The 17,024-nt window shown below is 46.6% G+C and overlaps 1 protein-coding gene across 4 annotated transcripts in view; it reads left to right on the forward strand.

Annotated features, from left to right (window-relative positions):
* The first annotated feature begins 4,238 nt into the window (after window positions 1–4,238).
* The window catches only part of greb1l (GREB1 like retinoic acid receptor coactivator), a 68,393-nt gene continuing 55,607 nt past the window's right edge, over window positions 4,239–17,024 (forward strand). For 2 of the 4 annotated variants that reach the window (XM_069191633.1, XM_069191637.1), the window contains exon 1: window positions 5,322–5,524. The gene's annotated coding sequence lies outside the window, so the exon portion shown is untranslated. Of the gene's footprint in view, window positions 4,375–5,321; window positions 5,525–5,596; window positions 6,316–17,024 lie in introns of those variants that run through there. The other 2 variants (XM_069191634.1, XM_069191635.1) reach the window with 2 other exon arrangements.

Consider the following 17,024-nt stretch of genomic DNA (forward strand, 5'->3'; position numbering starts at 1 on the left):
ATATTTCCCACGCTGCTGAAAACTCAGTGCCAAGATATAGACAGCCTCTTTTAGCATCTTATTAAAATGTTTAAAAATGGTGGGATTAGTAATGTTAACAGTTTACAAATGGAATGAATGATATACAGTACTTGCATGTTGTTTGTGTCAAAAGCTGTAGTAAATGAAAACAACTTTGCCTTTCTCCAGACCTAGCCTAGAGCAGTTTTTCTAAAATGTCCAAGTCCAAGTTCAAGAAAAGATTTCTTTCCTATGCAAAAAAAAAAAATTCACAGTCATTTTACTTCCTGCTGGCATTGGTTCTCTGTGTTGTGGAAAATGTTGCGAGACAGAGAAGTTAGTTTCCTTAAATTGCTGGGATTTCAAATGCATTACATTTTTTTGTTATATTCTACACCTCAACTTCCAACTGAGACAAATATTCAAGAATCTTTTAGAAAATTGGTTAAAAACAAAAATGGAACTAGCTTGTTTGGATAAGTGTCCACCTCTCTTGCTCCAGTATTCCAGTCGCCATCAGAATCACACACCCAGGCGACTGGCCTTAGCCTGTGTCCAGTCGTAGTGTTCCCAATGATTTCAGGATGAATCCAGCTGTTCCTGCAGGCTCCCTCTGGTGGGTAGTGCATTTCACAGCAAGGACCCAACCATGAGCACCAGGCAGATTTCAGAAGAGCTGTGGGACGAAGTTATAGGAAGGCACAGATCAGGGGATGGAGATAAAAAATACTGAAGAACTTGAATACCCCCTGGAGCAATAATCAAGATGATTATCTTATATTTGTTTTTTTACTACCATCTGATATTTTCCATAATCACCTTATGAAAGGAGGACACTGTTGTGTCTATCTTTGCGAACGTATCTTGTGTTTTATAATGTCACTGTTCGTCGGTCAAGAGGATTCTAAAGTGGAAGTGAGAATGTCTCAGTCTCGGCACTGAGACTCTGCCCAGATCACACTGGATGACCAAGCCAGGTGGAGGCTGATGGAGCCTCTCGGATGATAGTAGCTTTCAGAGAGCTACAGGCGTTCATAGCCAAGGCTGGTCAAAGTGTGCGTGTACCAAGCAGGAGGGCAAGGAGGAGGGCTGCACTGGGGAAAACAGCAGCAAAGCACTAAAAGGATTCTGCAGTCATGAGGCAAAAGGTTCTGAGGTCTCACAAAATTCAAATTGAACTTTTTTGCCAGGGATTTTGTTCGATCCAAACCCAGCACTGCACATCTCCGAAAGGACAGATCCTGCGAAGCATTGTGTCGGCAGGGACTGGGGCCCTTGTCAGGGCGGGAGGAAAAATAGACGGAGCCCGGTACAGAAAAGTCCTCGAGGAAAACCTGCTGCCCTCTGCAAGAAAGAGGAAACCGGGATGGAGGTTCGCCTTTCAGCGTGACAGCGCCCCCCCAGCGGCCAGCCGAAGCAACAGTGGAGCTGCTAGAGAACAAAAAGATGAACGTCCTCCTCTGAGCGGCCCAGTCAGAGCCCTGATCTCAATCAGGGGGGGGTTCTGTGGAGTGACTTGAAGATCGCCGTCCACCAACACTGCTCAAGGACCCTGACGAGAGCTTCAACGGTTCTGTAATGCCGGCGTCACGCTACACGATTTTCCCCAGGATTTTGTCAGGAAACAGTTCTTTCCGGTCCCTATGCAGACGACACGATCCGAAAGGTGAAGAAACAATAGGGAAAAATATCATGCAGGAGTCAATCAGGAGACAGGGGGGCGTGTCCGAGGTGAGCAGGTGTCCAGGGGAAGTGAGTCCGGGGCAAACAATCCAAGCATAAATCCAAAAAGGGAAATCCAAAACGGGAAGCGAAATCCAAGACCAGGGTATCCATCCAAAATAACTAAAAACCAGAACCGGGTCGGGACCGGCGGGACAGGGAATCAGGAACAGGAAACTAAAACCATGACGGAGCCAGACGCAACAGGACCCCGGGCTCTCACGAAACGGGGTTCAATGAGAAGCCCCGGGCAAACGCCTGCGTCTGGCTTTAAAGGTGGAACTAAAGAGGGCCTGGAATAAGAAACAGGTGTGGGGAATGGGACAGAACGAGGAAGGGCTGGAGCGCCCTTAAGAGGAGGAGTAACGATCGTGACAGATTTTCAGTCCTAGCCTTCATTTACATAACCGTAAGAAAATGACAGCGAGTCGCAGCGCGCCGTTACCGTCAGTCGTGTAGTGTGACACCCCAGCGACTCAGTCGTAGCGCTCTTTGGGCAGTGAGCCGGATTTGTACTTGTGTGATAATGTGCCCATTATATTACACCTTATGGCGCAACACTAATTTGTTTGCAAAATTTGTTCTGAAGGTGTTTTATATTTTTAACTGTTTTATTTTGTATTTTTTTTCTACATTTACGAAGAAGAATGATATTTTTGAAGATGTTTATTTGTGGAAAAGGGAATGCCCGTGTTAAATTTCTCAAGACGTTTACCTGCTCGTTCGTGCGGCGCTCCTCCTCTTATTCTGGTGTGCTCCACGGTGATTGGTTGCCAAAACCTTTCGCGGCGCAGTACGAGATTCTGAACCGCCATGTAAAGTCGTGAGGGAATCGGGTAATAATATGACGCCCTCAAGGACAGAAAAGGGCAGCGAGATTCAGCAACTGCAGTCGTTCAATTTGACATGCTCTCTGACTAGAAGTCGTGTCGAGTCCTGTAGTGTGACAAAGGCTTAAAGAAGGGTGGTGAAATATCGCCAATATCTTGGTGTGCAGAGCTGGTAGAGACTTGTCCCAGCAAACTCGCAGCTCACTCCCTATAAATACATATTTCCCTTTAAATATATGGAGTATGGTGTCTAGCTAAAGGGAGAAAAAAAACAAAAGCATCCTCATTTAAATGCACGAGGCTCTGAGGCACTGACACAACTCAAAGTGAAAAGGGTGTAAGGTACAGACTTGCTGTAGGCACAGTATGTACAGTATAGCAGCCATATCACCCTGCGGCTCACAGCTGGCAGCCCACTGGAGCTCAGCAGGTGTGAGCCTGGTCAGTACCTGGAGGGGAAACCTCCTGGGAAACACTAAGGCTGCTGCTGGAAGAGGTGTTAGTGGGGCCAGCAGGGGGCGCTCACCCTGTGGTCCATGTGGGTCCTAATGCCCCAGTGACGGGGAAACTATACTGTAAACAGGCTCCGTCCTTCGTTTGAGATGTAAAACCGAGGTCTGTGGTCATTAAAAATCCCATGGTGTTTCTCGAAAAGAGTAGGGGTGTAACCCGGTGTCCTGGCCAAATTTCCCATTGGCCCTTACCAATCATGGCCTTCTAATAATCCCCATCTATGAACTGGCTTCATCACTCTGCTCTCCTCCCCATTGATAGCTGGTGTGGGGGGAGTGTACTGGTGCATCATCCAGGTGGGGCTGCACACTGGTGGTGGTGGAGGGAAATCCATTACCTGTAAAGCGCTTTGAGTGGAGTGTCCAGAAAAGCACTATATAACTTATATTATAAGTATAAGCAATTATTATTGTTATCATAGTATGAAGTAACTAGCCCGTTTCAGAAACACTGAGCAGGCTGCTACTGTCCCTTTATGGTCGCTATACCTTTCCTGTGCTTGTAGGTCCAAACTGACTGTCAAACAAATGAGAGCTCTTTGGTGTTATAATAAGCTCTTTTTTCATGGAGTCCAGTGTCAATCTCAGCCGTCGAAGGAATCCCTGTCTAACACGTCAGGTACAGAAGGCGGGAACGACGTTTGTGTTTTGTTCTGAAGATTCAGCTCGAGAGCACATTGCCTCCAGGTGAACGCTTTACAATAAACTGGGGATTCCTGTCGACCTCCGAAACAACCCTGCCCTCTTCTGGTGTGAAAAAACAACAGCGGTGTATAGGCCAAATATACCAGTGCACACCGCAGATAACCTATATTTTAAATGATTTTTTTAACTAAAGGAAACCATATAGGTTTTACAGAGCCCCTTTTTTTATTTAAGGAAGTCAATAACGATAAACTACCACTCATACCCCGATTGAGTTAATATTCTGAAATATACGATACTCGAACCGTGACGATACCTAAATTGCCGTGTGGATCTAGGCTCATTGTACTGGAACAGGGAGGGACTCGGTGTGCAGTTTGTACCGACAGTTACTCTGACCCTGTTGTAAAGTAGGCTGTCAGTACGTTGTGTTCAGTGGATAGTGATTGCAGGGCAGGTCTGTGACGCCGCGCTGGAGAGAAGTGTTGGTACAGGGACACGGCTGGGACTCAATGCCATCCCGTATCTCTCCCCCTCCACACGCACGCCCGTCGTGTGTCAGACACCCTAACGTCTAAATCAACGCTGCTGTGCGGCTCGTCCTGAACGATTTCAGCGCGTTCTGTACAGGCGAGGAGTGAGACAGACGAACAGGAAGCACGCAAGTTAATATCGTTCACTACACAATTATAAATCCCAAACTGATCACCTTACACCCACCGCGCACGAACGATGCTGAACGCCAAAACAGTGAATCCTGTGCTTCACACTGTTCGGATTGTGGTCTGTGAATTTTTTAAATCAGTTTGTAACAATTCTGCTTCTATTTCGGACACTTAATACCACGCCTACGTGTATGGCCAAGAACACATCCGGACTGCCAGCGGCTGTAGAAATCGCTGGGATCGTGCAATAGTGGCAGAGTAACTTCTTAACCTCCTTTGGAATTACCGTGATGAGAAAAGAGATTGGGGCTGAATTGCTGTGAGATATCCAGAATCCCAATCCTACTGGGAGAGGAGGGAGGGAACTCAGCTGAACTGGCAGCCCAGTATGTGATCACAGCCTGAGGAACAGTGAGCCTATAATGCTCCATATGTTTACAGTATATGTAAATATTTTATGATATGTTGTAAATGTCTGTAGATTTTTTTTTGTTTTTTTTCATGTTAATTTTATTCTTATTTGCTCTGGCAACACTAATTGTACCCATCGGTCATGCCAGTAAAGCATCTTAAATTGAATTGATGTCCAAACGCAACCCACACAAGGGGAAAAAAAAACACCACACAACGCAACGCAAAAACCAGTGGAGTCGGGCTCCCCCTGTCGCTCTTGACCTGGAAATGCAACTTAAATGGGCCACATCGACCTTATTCACAACTCCGAGACACATCCCACCAGGATCAAGGTGGTAGGGGGGGTGTTTCTGGGTTCAGTTTTTAAGACTACCAAGGATTAAAATGAGTCCGCTGGCTAACATCTGGTACAGACCGATCTCTACGAACCTGTCAAAACCTAAAGTTGATCGACCCCTAAGCTGTCTTGCGGGTGGGAGGCGATAACGGGGGGGCTGAGACTCCGCATACCCCCCTCCCCCTGCCCGCGGGGAGGCGGTGAGCTCGCCCGGTGCCCGCAGGTTCGCTGGCCGGGTCTGACTGCGACCCACAGATCGCTCAGCTGCCGCAGCGCGCAGGTCGGGGACGCAGACGGATCCCGGGGCTGCGCTCTCTTTCGGGATTCATTCCGCCGACATTCCCGGCACGACGCTCGCAGCCAGACTCCCCCCCTCCCACCCCCTGCGTCCGGAAAGATGTGAGTCTTTCTCCCGCTCCGGGTTTCACGCGAAAATAAGACGCCGGATCCGCGCAGAGGGCAGCAGTGGTGGCGCGGCTCCGGTGTTTGCAGGCGGGGTGAGACCCGGCCACCGGGTCGCCGAAATCTGATAACGACGTTGATGGGGGGAAATAGCATTTATGTTTTTTTAACGCCGTCCCGAATGCTCAGAAATGTGATCAACGCTAGACATCCCCCCCCCATAAAAAAGAAATAAACGAGGATGGAAATGTCAGAGTTCAGCCGTGGTCGCGTCTTGGCGCTGGCAGTAATCTGACCTGCTGGCTATGGTGTCGCGGTTGTGTTTACATCGGCGGACCGGACCGGCCCCCCGCCGGGTCTGATCCCAACGCCTCGCACCTCTCAGCTCGGGGCTGGAGAGGAGGGAGGCTGGTTTTTTTCTTTAAAAAGAGCTAGAGAGAGAGAGAGCAGGTAACCGATGCGTCGCTACGCTTTTACATGCGGGGGGGGATTTCGCGTTGCCGTCGGCTGGCCGGGCTGTTTTTCTTTCTGAAGTGTGCCTTTCCAAGGTGCGGTAAAAAAAAAAAGAAAAACAGAGGCGGCCTCTTCAGAGACCGGGCTGGGCTACAGTGCCCGAAACACGTCTCTGGAGAGCCGCGGAGGCGAGAGCTGCTCACGGCAACAGTGTAACACTTCATCTGGAGGGGCTGCCGGAGAGACGGCAGCAGCTGCCTCGCCTGCAGCCCCGGGAAGAAAGCCATCGACCTCCGCAGGACGGGCTTGAAATTTACCCCGCTGTCGTGCTGCTGGTATGGGCTTATGTTGCACTTTTTGTTTCTGCGTAAAAGTCGCGATGTTTCCCTGTGTTTTTGAAGATTGGGTTTTATTTTGATAGTTCTTGGGAGTAACTTTCCGTTTTTTTTTGAGGGGGGTGCTCTCGTTTTTCAGCGTCTTGTTTCACGAGTTTCTTCGTGAGGGGAGGCTTTCCTTTGAACAGTTGATTGGCCCTTGTTGATCCAAACAACAGATTAAAAGCCAGGACCCATTCAATGACAGTAACACCTTCTCAGTATAATAAAAGGATTTTCAGCAGCAGCAGCCGTGAGAGAGACGCATTGTTATACAGGCTGCCGCCCTGTAAGCCACTAGCCGCAGAGCGGAGCTGAAGCCGAGCTCCCTCGCCACACCTCGGACCGTGCTGAGGAGGGGAGACCCGCAGCTCTGGAAGTCATGGTACTGGTCCTCTTTGAAAGGTGCAAACCCTTCATAATCAGAGTAGACCGCGCCGAAACCTGCGTGTTTAAAAAAAAAAAAGACGCGCGATTGATAATTGGTAGCGTGTGTTGATGCTGTTAGTCGCAATAGCATTTTTTGAAGGCAGCGCTTTGGGGACAGAAAGATCTTCCAAGTCCTGACATCTGATCATCATTTTGGGGAAAAAAAAACTTTTAGTATTTAGCGTTTTTGTCATGCTCAAACTTTCCTTACCTGAAGTATTGTTTTATAGGTGCCGTAAAGGCAAAATTGTGTTTGGAAAAAGTTGCGTTTATTTTACATAAAGTGTTTTCAGTAATGTGAATATATTTTACTTTCCGTTACTTTTGTCTTCTGTACATGATGATTTTCACCATTTCAGAGGACTTAAAAAAATGTGAAGTGAGGTTTGGTTTTTTTACCACAAATGGGTAGCTCAGTCAGTGCCTTAGTGCCTTAAAGACTTTCTTTTTCCTTCTTGCTTTATTGAAATCAGTCGTGTTTAACAGAGGTGATGGAAAGAGACTCCTCAGACTGGAAAAGATGTCTGCAAAAACTTTTACACTCCACAGGTTCTGTGGACAGAAAACATCAGAACTTAGAACAGAGTAGTCCTCCTTTGTCTTTTTTGTATAATCATTGTCCATTAATTCATTATCCCAGAGACAACATGGTTTTATTTAAAAGTGATTCTGTTTATGACAGGTATACCTATATCTCGGTTTTGCAAATGTCAGTGTAAATTGTTAGCTGAAACCCCTGGGGTGTGAGACCTCTATCAAGGCCCTGCCTCTGATGACTACAGCCATATGTAAGCCCTGTTTTAGAGGGGATGTGTCACAGGAAATAAAGTTAACGTTTGTCATCTGAGTGTATCTTTTGCTTCGGATGTTTTGTGCAAATTTAAATGTTTTTAAGCAAGAACTTTAAAAACTCTCAGTCATCTACTGTACTCTGTCTCCTGCCTTATCATTGCGTATGAGTGTTGAAACAGTTTCACATTAGATGAAGAGCCAGATTAAATCAAAGATTTAATAGTGCAATAGCTGGTTTAAATTGGGCTCTGCTAAAAACATGGGTGAATTTGTGAAAGGCAGTCTAGGGTGTTTTTCATTCTGAAACCAAGATATGTCAATTGAGACAGTATGAGAGTGACCACAAGAATAATCTAGCAATGCATTCGCTCATTTATTATGTAATCTCTGTTTATATCTTAAACAGGCAGTGTTATGATGTTTCTGAAATGCATTTATCTTAATAATGACATACTGTGAACAATTTCATGAGACACACAAAAAACAATTTGGTCATGTAAATAATGTGTAATAAGACAGTGTTGCAGACACTGTTTATTAAAAGAATGAATTAATTTCCCTTGGGGGGAGGGAGGAATTTTAGAATTATATCTAACCCAAAGCTGCATAAATTATTCCGAAAATACAGGACAGCCAGTGAGAATTCCTTTAGGAAATCGTATGAACGGCACACTGTAAATATTGGAAAATGCCATGATGATGAATTTGGTAGTAGCACTGGGTATAGTTAGTGTTATCCCTTGCTCTTAGGTGGTGAATGAATGTATCGCTCAGTAAATGTGATGTGAGATTGCAGAGCTCTGCAGAGGGCACGTGGATCTGACTCATCTGAACTGGTGAAGCTCACTCAAAGCTCTTTGGTACCATCATTCTTCAGTGTTTACTGATCAGAGGCACAAGCGACGTGGTTATTAATCCATTGTGATTCTGATGGGTGGTACAGTAGCACAGTGGTTAGCATTGGTGCCTCACCGCTCCGGGGCCCTAGGTTCAATAACAGATCACGGCTTCTGTCTGTGTGGAGTTTGTATGTTCTCCCCGTGTTTGCGTGAGTTTCCCCCGGAAAGCTCTGGTTTCTTTCCACTAGAAGAGTGACATACTGGAAGGTTAATTAGATTTTGGGGAAATCAGCCCTGGTGTGTCTGTGTGCCCTGCGATGGACTGGTGTCCTGTCCAGGGTGTACCCTGCCCTTTGCCTGTTGCTTGCTGGGATGGGCTGTGCTGTATTGAATAAAAAAGTGGATGGATTTTAAGACCTGTGTGCTTAATGTATTAAGTCATATTAGTTAATACTAGTAATTATGACAAAAACTGTTTATATTTGTTTGGTATCCCAAAGCACTGCATGAACAGGAGGAGACATATCTTCCTCCAGTGAAGTGCAGCACCTGCATAATGTGCTGCAGCTCTTATGCGCCAGCAGCCTGTAGGTTAGATGGCAACATTATTCATTTATGCGACACTTTTTATCCCAAAGGATACTAAAGTGCTTCACCTGCAGGAGGGGACACACATCGCCCGATCTGAGCGACTCACTTTAGCCATTATGCGCCAGTTTTCAGCATGAATGAACCGAAATTAGTTTTGGGAGATTCTGTTCTTGAAATGTTTGCAAGAGGGTTAGCATGAATAAAACTGTCTGTTAGATAGCAGTCCTTTATATGCTGCTACCACAGGCTAACCCATACCAGTGTCTCCCTGTCCACCGTGTTCTACTTTTCTTCTGTTCTCTGATCTGATCGGAATTTAAAATGCGACATCGGAAAGAAATGTACTTGATGTTTTTTCTTCATGAACATCCAGGTTTGGTAAGGAGCAGGTTACGGGTTTATTCCAGGCTGAAAAGAGAAGAAAGGAAACATGACGTTTTGGCTGTGGAGCCTTCTTCAGGTGTGAAGTGTGAGCCCAAGGAAGGCTCCAGAGCCGAAACGTTGTTTCCTTTCTTCTCTTTTCAGCCTGGAATAAACCCGTAACCTGCTCCTTTGCAGCCCATGCATGCTGACGCAGCTCCCCGTTGGAACTAATCCAAGCAGGATTTCCAGTGGCACATACACCTGGATTCGTGTTCTGCTGTGGATTCCTGGCTCACTCTGATCAAATAAGATGCACTGTCCCACGTGGGGACTGTGGAAGTCCCTGAAACAAAAGCACGGACAGTATAAAAAGTGTTTTTTTTACACCGGCGTGCTGTCTTGGGGTTGTCTCTGTAAAGGAGAGCTGACTTCCTCCCATCCCTTTTCAAATTGTTTTATCCTATTCAGGGTCACGGGGGTCCGGAGCCTGTCCCCCTGTCCCAGGGCAAGCACCAGATGGGGGCGCACACAAACGCGAGCACAGACACGCACACACTCGTACCCGGGCCAGTAAACCCACCAGCCTGTCTTTGGACTGTGGAGAACACACAAATCCCACTCAGATAGCACCCCAGGACCCCAGCATCACTGTGCAACACTGCTGCCTGAGAGTTTGACTGATCCCGTTAAATAATGGATGATTATATATACAGTACACACTGTATTTCAGCAATGGTGATGATTTAGATTTCAGAATTCGGTTTTATAAATTTTTCTTTTTGTCAAAATCGCTTTATGTGATTTTCAGATTTTTCCGGTCTGAATAGTGAAAAAGGGTACCAGGGTAAGGAGAGAAAGTAGATTGGGAAAAGAGAGGGAAGCAGTTCTAGAATCATATGTTAATAATGACATTGTCTGTGAAGACTATATCTGAAAAGCTCTGAACACCCAGACGTTAGTGATGGTCTTTGAACAGGAATGAGGTGAGTTTACCTGTGTTGAATGAGTGTGCTCTCATCTGGCACATCTGAACTGAGCAAGTTGCGAGTCAAAATCCTGCTTTGTTTCTTATTAATATGAATTTCAGTCCGCTGTCTCAGAGCACCGGTTTGAAATGCCCGTATTGCAGAGCTCCGTATTTCGCTATCTGACAGTATTTCAGAATCCAGCTGCACGTAACGGGCTGATGCGCCTTTTAATATCTGTTTTATTGCTGTGGTTTGATTTGCAACCTGGAGGGGCAGGACTGAAGTTCTGTCACTGTCAGTCATTGGAAGTCACCTGTGAATCTATCCGTGGCAGAACTGCGAGCTCTCGCCTGCTATTTAAAAGAGAAGAAGGCAAGTCCAAACTTTTAATTGGCCATGGCGAAACCAGAGAGCACGTGCCTGTGTTACAGGGTGCAGGTGATGGATTGCTGTGTGAAAGGAAGAAGGCAGGTTTAGTAATGTGAGAGCATATTAGACATCTGCTGCTGTGAATTGGGGTTAGATACTGTGTGCCCTGTATTGAAGGTAAAGGCGTTGCAACAGACTTTCTTCTCTGGATGAGTGATCTGTTGTTTCTCCATGAGCTCTTAGGGGAGTTAGCCTGAAGACACTGGGTGGGCAGCAGATGGGGCAGATGCCTCTCTCTTTTTTTAAAAAATACTGCTGATGCATAAAGACTGTCTACAGACTAGGAGAGGGAGTATTCATTATTAAAAATAGCCACTTCTTGGTTGTTCCTTGATTTCACACTATTGCTTTATTACAATAGAGTTGTTGAAACAACAGTTTCATGTAAAAAGAGGATTGTTTGCTGACACCATGTGGTTAATGAACTCATAAAACCAGTTAATTCAATTAATAAGGGCAACTCGGATGTCCTTATCTTGCTTACCATAAAACTTCTTGGTATTTTTTTTTTCTTTTTGGTGCATATTCCCCCATGACATGTGCTAAACCTTCATCACAATGGATTGATTGTTGGAACTCTGAGCTCTGGGTCTCCCTGCTGCGTGTCCACCAGGTTACAGAGCAGCACCAAGCACGTTTGAAGTTGCCTCTTTTTTCTCTGAGCGCCGTGGGTGGGTGCTAGCAGGCTGTGTTGCCCACATGGCGTCAGATCAAGCTCAGGAGCAGCCTCCTTGCCAGCGGCCGTGCAGGAGCCGGGCCGGGCCGGGCCGGGCCGGCGGGGCGCGGGGAGAGAGGGAGCGTGGGCTGTGTCAGAGAGGTGGGGGGTAAACAGCCGATACTGAAGGTTTTATTTTTAGGATGCACCTCAACCAGTTGTTCCTGTCGAGATTGTTATCTCCACGGTGTGTCGCTTGCCGTTTTGCAGGGTTGTTTCCCCTGAGGTAGGAGGACACTGTTTTTGGCAGCATTCCTGTGCTTTTCACCCCACACCCGCTGCCCTCCCCACCCTTATCTGGGATCCCTGTGGGACACAGACACGGCGGAGCCAATATGGCTGCCCTCCGCCTCCAGCCAAGTTTGAAGCTGCTGACTCAGAAACTTGGCTTTGGGGGCAGTTGTTTCTGACCTCCCTGGCTCCTTGAATCCAGCTCAGGCATCAGCCATGTCCGGATCCCCATGACCTGTAAAGCGCTTTGAGTGGAGTGTCCAGAAGAGCGCTATATAAGTGTGCCGGATTATTAGTATTTCCACTCCTGGATGTTTGACTGGTGTGCAAACAGGAAACATTTCCAGAACCGACAGTTTCTCAGTTTGGACACGTCAGGAATGGACAAAATAGCTGTAATTCGAAATGACCCAGCTTTTCTAGGCAGTATCATACAGCTGTGAGAAAGGTTTCCCTTGGAGGCTGTGTTGGTATGTTTTTACTGCTCCCCTTTGAGGTGCTTACCTGCATTTACAGAGAATTTAATCTAGAATTTCAATCATTGTGTCAGACGTCTTATAGTCTTTAGTTGCTGTTCATACCAGTACCGTGCTTTTTCTTGCTTTTATGTTTTGTTAAATTTAACAGAGTAACAATTCAACGCACAATCTAGCTATTCCTTCAGGCTGCCCTTGAATCATCAGTTTAGGTCTTGGACAGGTGAGTGTTGATCAGTTTGACGAGGTCATTGGTTCAGTCAGCAGTGGCCAGTCAGGGTCCTTGAGAGCTACAGGGTGCTGGTATTCTCAAACTGCTGTCTCTAAAACACTTAGTACATCAGCTCGCCTGCTCACGTGTGGAGAGCGAGATTGGTGTCGAAAGGTGCCCCATGAATCCTCCGGCACCGTGGCAGCAGTGCAGGACTGGGGCTGGCCTTCCCTGCGGTACAGCTCTGCAGAGCTTTCTTCACGCTCCATACAGACAGGACTGTCAAGCTTTTAATCTTAGAGCGGTTTCATTGGTATCAAACCAAAATAATAAGGGTTTTAAAGTGTCTCAAACTGTTTTATTTTCCTACTTATTTTAGATCACCTTTTGTAAAATCATATTCTTTGAAAAGATTGCATCTTTCTTTCTTTATGCAGCAGGAAGTCTAGTGTTTTTTGAATTCCCTTTAGCTTTTTGTGAGTAGTCAGTTCTGACGAAATGACAGTAGGTTGGGTTCTGCCTCAGTAAAGTTGGTTATAAATTCAGTGTCCGAGACTGAAGCAATGTGCAGAAGAGCCTGAGTGTTCCATTGGAGGAATGTGATTACCGCCAGCCATCTTTTCATTTCACAAGTAGTGAACGTTGCAGGTTATGTTGGACATGCCTTGCTGGTGTAACATCTGCTCTAGTCTCCACATGCTGCAGCGTTTTTAATTTCTTTTTTGCCTAGTCCTTAAAATATCATTTACAGACGTACTGAAGTACAGATAGACCCCATGCAAAACCCCACCTACGACAGACACCTTGTTTTTGCTGGAACCTACACCGAGTTGGGTTAATATCGGAGCCTTATGGATGTCGATGTACCTTGTTTACTGTGTTTGAATTACAATCCAAGTTCATTAAGGGTGACAAAGGCCACTGCTGGTGGAGTTATGCTGGGCCATGCACACTTGTTTACTCTTTCTTCATTTTTTCACACTCGGTCATGCCGGCCTGTTCTCTGTATGGTCAGGAGTTAAGTTCAGTGTTTCTGGGTGGAGTTACCCTTATCTAGAGCTTGTAAACGGAGAAGGAATCCTAGTCAGAGTTCTAGTGTTGAGGGGAGATTAACCTTTGTTTGCTGTTTAGAGTCGGGGGTGTAAGCAGTTGATCTGGTCTCTAGTAAATTATAAGCTAAAAGGCTGGAGAAGTGTTTTTCTTGCTGGTTTAGCATGTTGCAAAATGGGTAAGACCATGTGTGCATCTGCTCTGTTTCCTTCCTGCAGCGCAATCATTCGGCTTGCATCAGCAGGTAAAGTGGAATATACATCTGGCGTCTTGTAAAGCTGTTCAGTCCTAACGGATTGCTGAAAGGAGGAAATCAGCTCATGTTAAAGATGTTTAATTACATGAAAAGGAGAAGTCTGTTAAAGGTTTAGGGCGACACAGACCAGTTCTCATCCTGCTTTTTCCACTTGTAGGCTTGATGGCTTACATTGACTGTGAACTGTGGACAGGGAACGTTTGTTGATATCATTTTTAAAGAAAATCCTTTATTTGTCCCACCTGTCTGATGGGTTCGCTGTATATCTTCTTGCCGGTGGGAGTGCCTTGCTGTGCTCAGGTGCTCACGGGGTTCAGATGCCAGTGTCTAGTCTCGGTGCAGAGGGAGTGTTCCTGTGTCTGCAGCTCCAGTGGTGGTCTCTGCGTTGCGGGCAGTGTCTCTTTCAGGCAGGAGGGAGTAAAGCGTGCTGCACTGACCATCTGTCTTTGGGGGGCTTATTTCCTGTGAGGCAACCTTTGTTTCAGGGGGAACAATTGGGAGTTAATCTGGACAGATAAGAGCAGGGCTGGTAACAGTGCTCAGAATTAGTCAGGACAGCCTTGAGGGAGCCCTCTTTCAAGACCAGCTTGACTTTTATCCCCTCTCTTCTTTATTTGCCTCTTTTGTTGTTTAGGCCCGTGTGCCCTCTTCATGAAACTGGGTCCTCCTTGATTTATTTTGTTGTCTTCTTTGCTTTCGGCCACGGGCTGTGTGAGTTTCCGGGGTCTATGAGAGCCGCGGGCTTGTCACCCGGTCCGGGGGGCTCTCCCCTTGTGGGGCGTCAGGGACGGTTTGTGAGGGTCGCCAGTCGTTGGCAGAACCCAGAGCTTTAAGCAGTGTCAGTCGAGCTTCCACTCTGCACTGGGCTAGAACGGGGCCAAGCAGGAAGAGGGTGGAACATTTATGTATCCCTGCTGGTGTTAATAACGGCACTTTCCGTAGGTGCTGACCTTCCGGCCAGGCTGGCTCCTTCCTTTGATTGGATTCGTGTCCGAGCTTCTTGTCCGGAGCCCGCAGCAGCACTGTCGGGCCACATGTCGTTGTCACATGGGTCTCATTTTTTTGTGACATTGCGTTTCGTGCCGTTGCTGGAGACGTGCATGGTGACCCAGCGGCGCTTTAAAAGTGCGATTCTCTTCCAGAGGCGGTCCTTCCCCGCAGGTGTTTCGGAAGGACGGTGTACAGTACGCCAGACTCTTGGGACTCTCCTGTGTCGTACCCCCACTGCGCAGCTTGTGCGGCAGCGGTATCCCCCACAGCCCGGGGTACTTCTCGCCCAGCCCGGAGTGGCCCCAGTCCTCCCCCGTGCAGTGGTCGGCTGTGGCCCGCGGGCGCCTGGGAAGTCGACACAGTAGAGGGCCATCCTGTTTGTTGTGAATGGGCAGAATTAAAGCTGCCTTGTTCCAGAGCCGCCATTCAGGCTTTGTTTTCGAGGGCTGAAGACCTGCTGGGAGGTACAAAGAGGAGCTGAAAGCCGCCTGCATTTCGACTTGAAACTGCTGAATTTGAAACAGTGCCACTATTGTGAGTTCTTTCTTATTTTAGTCGGTTGCCAGGGAAACCGTTTGATGATAAATGCTTATTCTGCTGGAGCTGCCTATTTTTTTTTACTGTATTTAATTTTGAACAAATTGGGATTGCTGGCATTTTAAACACTCAGCAGTAGGGCCGATTTTCACAGACCACCCTGTTGATACTGCGGGGCTGATTTTGTCATGCAAAGACATCAGGTCAGCTTTGATTGGGAAAAACTGGAATATGGTCTGAACAGGCAAGCCACGGAACTCGTCTCACTGATGAGTTTTGCATGCATGCAGCTTAAAAATAGTAGGTGAAACGAACATAAACCCACACATGGTCAAAAGAAAGACATTTATTAGAGAAAAGTAGATGGAATCGGCATATTATAATCCATGCATGGCATACCAACCTAGGGAACTGACGGCCCAGAATGTCACTTCCTGAGCAGGCGGTGTGTTTTGTGGTCTGGAGCAGTACATTGTTTTCTCCCAGGGGCTCCGCTGCCTCATGGCAGGGGAACTACAGCTGCACTGCTGGTCGGATTCGCAAGAGGAGTGTTGCCATAGTGCCGCAGGGTGACAGAATACACTCCCCTGGCACACGACACCTGGGGAAAACTCAGGGGCAAAAGGAGCAGAGCATTTTCGAGACAGGACAGACGTTTTCAGAAATCAGATTGCAGATGTTGCGTAATATCGAGACAAACTCTTGCTCAAAACATAAGACTTTAGCTTAACGTATGGAGAAGAAATACAAATGCAATGAAGAGACAGCCAGCGTCTGCCTTTTAAGGTGAAGGAAAACTATCGGCACTGTTGTGTTGGCAATAAAACTTTTTAGTTAATGAGAACAGAGAGCAAAGCCCACATTTTAAGGTCAGGTTTTTGTTTTGCCATCTGTACATGCAATTAAATTGAGTGTTCCTTTCCGAAAGCATCGGGATAATTTGTAATCATCTGGTTCAAGAAGAACACTCTTAATTAACTTACATTATGATCCCTACGTGACTGGCTGTATTAAAAAGTCATTTAGGTGGGGGAACATCATTTTGATGAATCAAGATTTTAGACTAATTTTCACAAATGTCTTCCTGAAAGAGACATGGTAGTAGTAGCTCAAAGCTTTCTGTGGCTTGATGTTTGCAGAATTATGTTAAAGCTTTTTTGCATGAAGCCCCAACCTGCTCGACATTATCTCAGTATCTCATCTCTTTAAATGTGCCCTGTGAACATTATTTCTGCTCCTCCACCAATGTGAGCGTCTATTAAAAATGTGCATTTGAAAGCAAAAGCTTGCAAATTTACAGCTGGATTTGTTGTTATTGTTGTTAGGGGACCACGTAGCTTAATTTAAAGGTCCAGCTGGAGCAGGTTCAAAGGAAATAGTTTATTAGTAAGTTGGCCACCATCTTACTTCTAGTCTCGCTGCTGTTTGGGGAGATGTCTGAATCATGCCCACTTGTTCACTGTGTGGGTTCTCCCCCAGAGCAGTGCGCAGGCCTCAGAGCACACTGGTGACAGATGGCACTGATAACATCCGGGTGAAGAGGGCCAGACTCAGGCCCTCTTAATCATGGCTGACACATTGGCGCCCTGCGGTGATGCCACACCAAAGTGTTCATGAAGCGGCGGCACACGGCCAGGTTGCGATCTGTCTAGATATTTCCCGTTTGATGTTGAAAACACGAAAGATATATGCAGTACCTTGTTACACGAATCTCTGAATTAATCTATGAAGATGGGCTGGTCATCGCCGGGCCAAATTCAGCCCTTTTCATTTGAAAAGACCGCATTTCCATG

This window comes from Lepisosteus oculatus, chromosome 6 (genome assembly GCF_040954835.1).
Source record: "Lepisosteus oculatus isolate fLepOcu1 chromosome 6, fLepOcu1.hap2, whole genome shotgun sequence".
NCBI classification, from domain to species: Eukaryota; Metazoa; Chordata; class Actinopteri; order Semionotiformes; family Lepisosteidae; genus Lepisosteus; species Lepisosteus oculatus.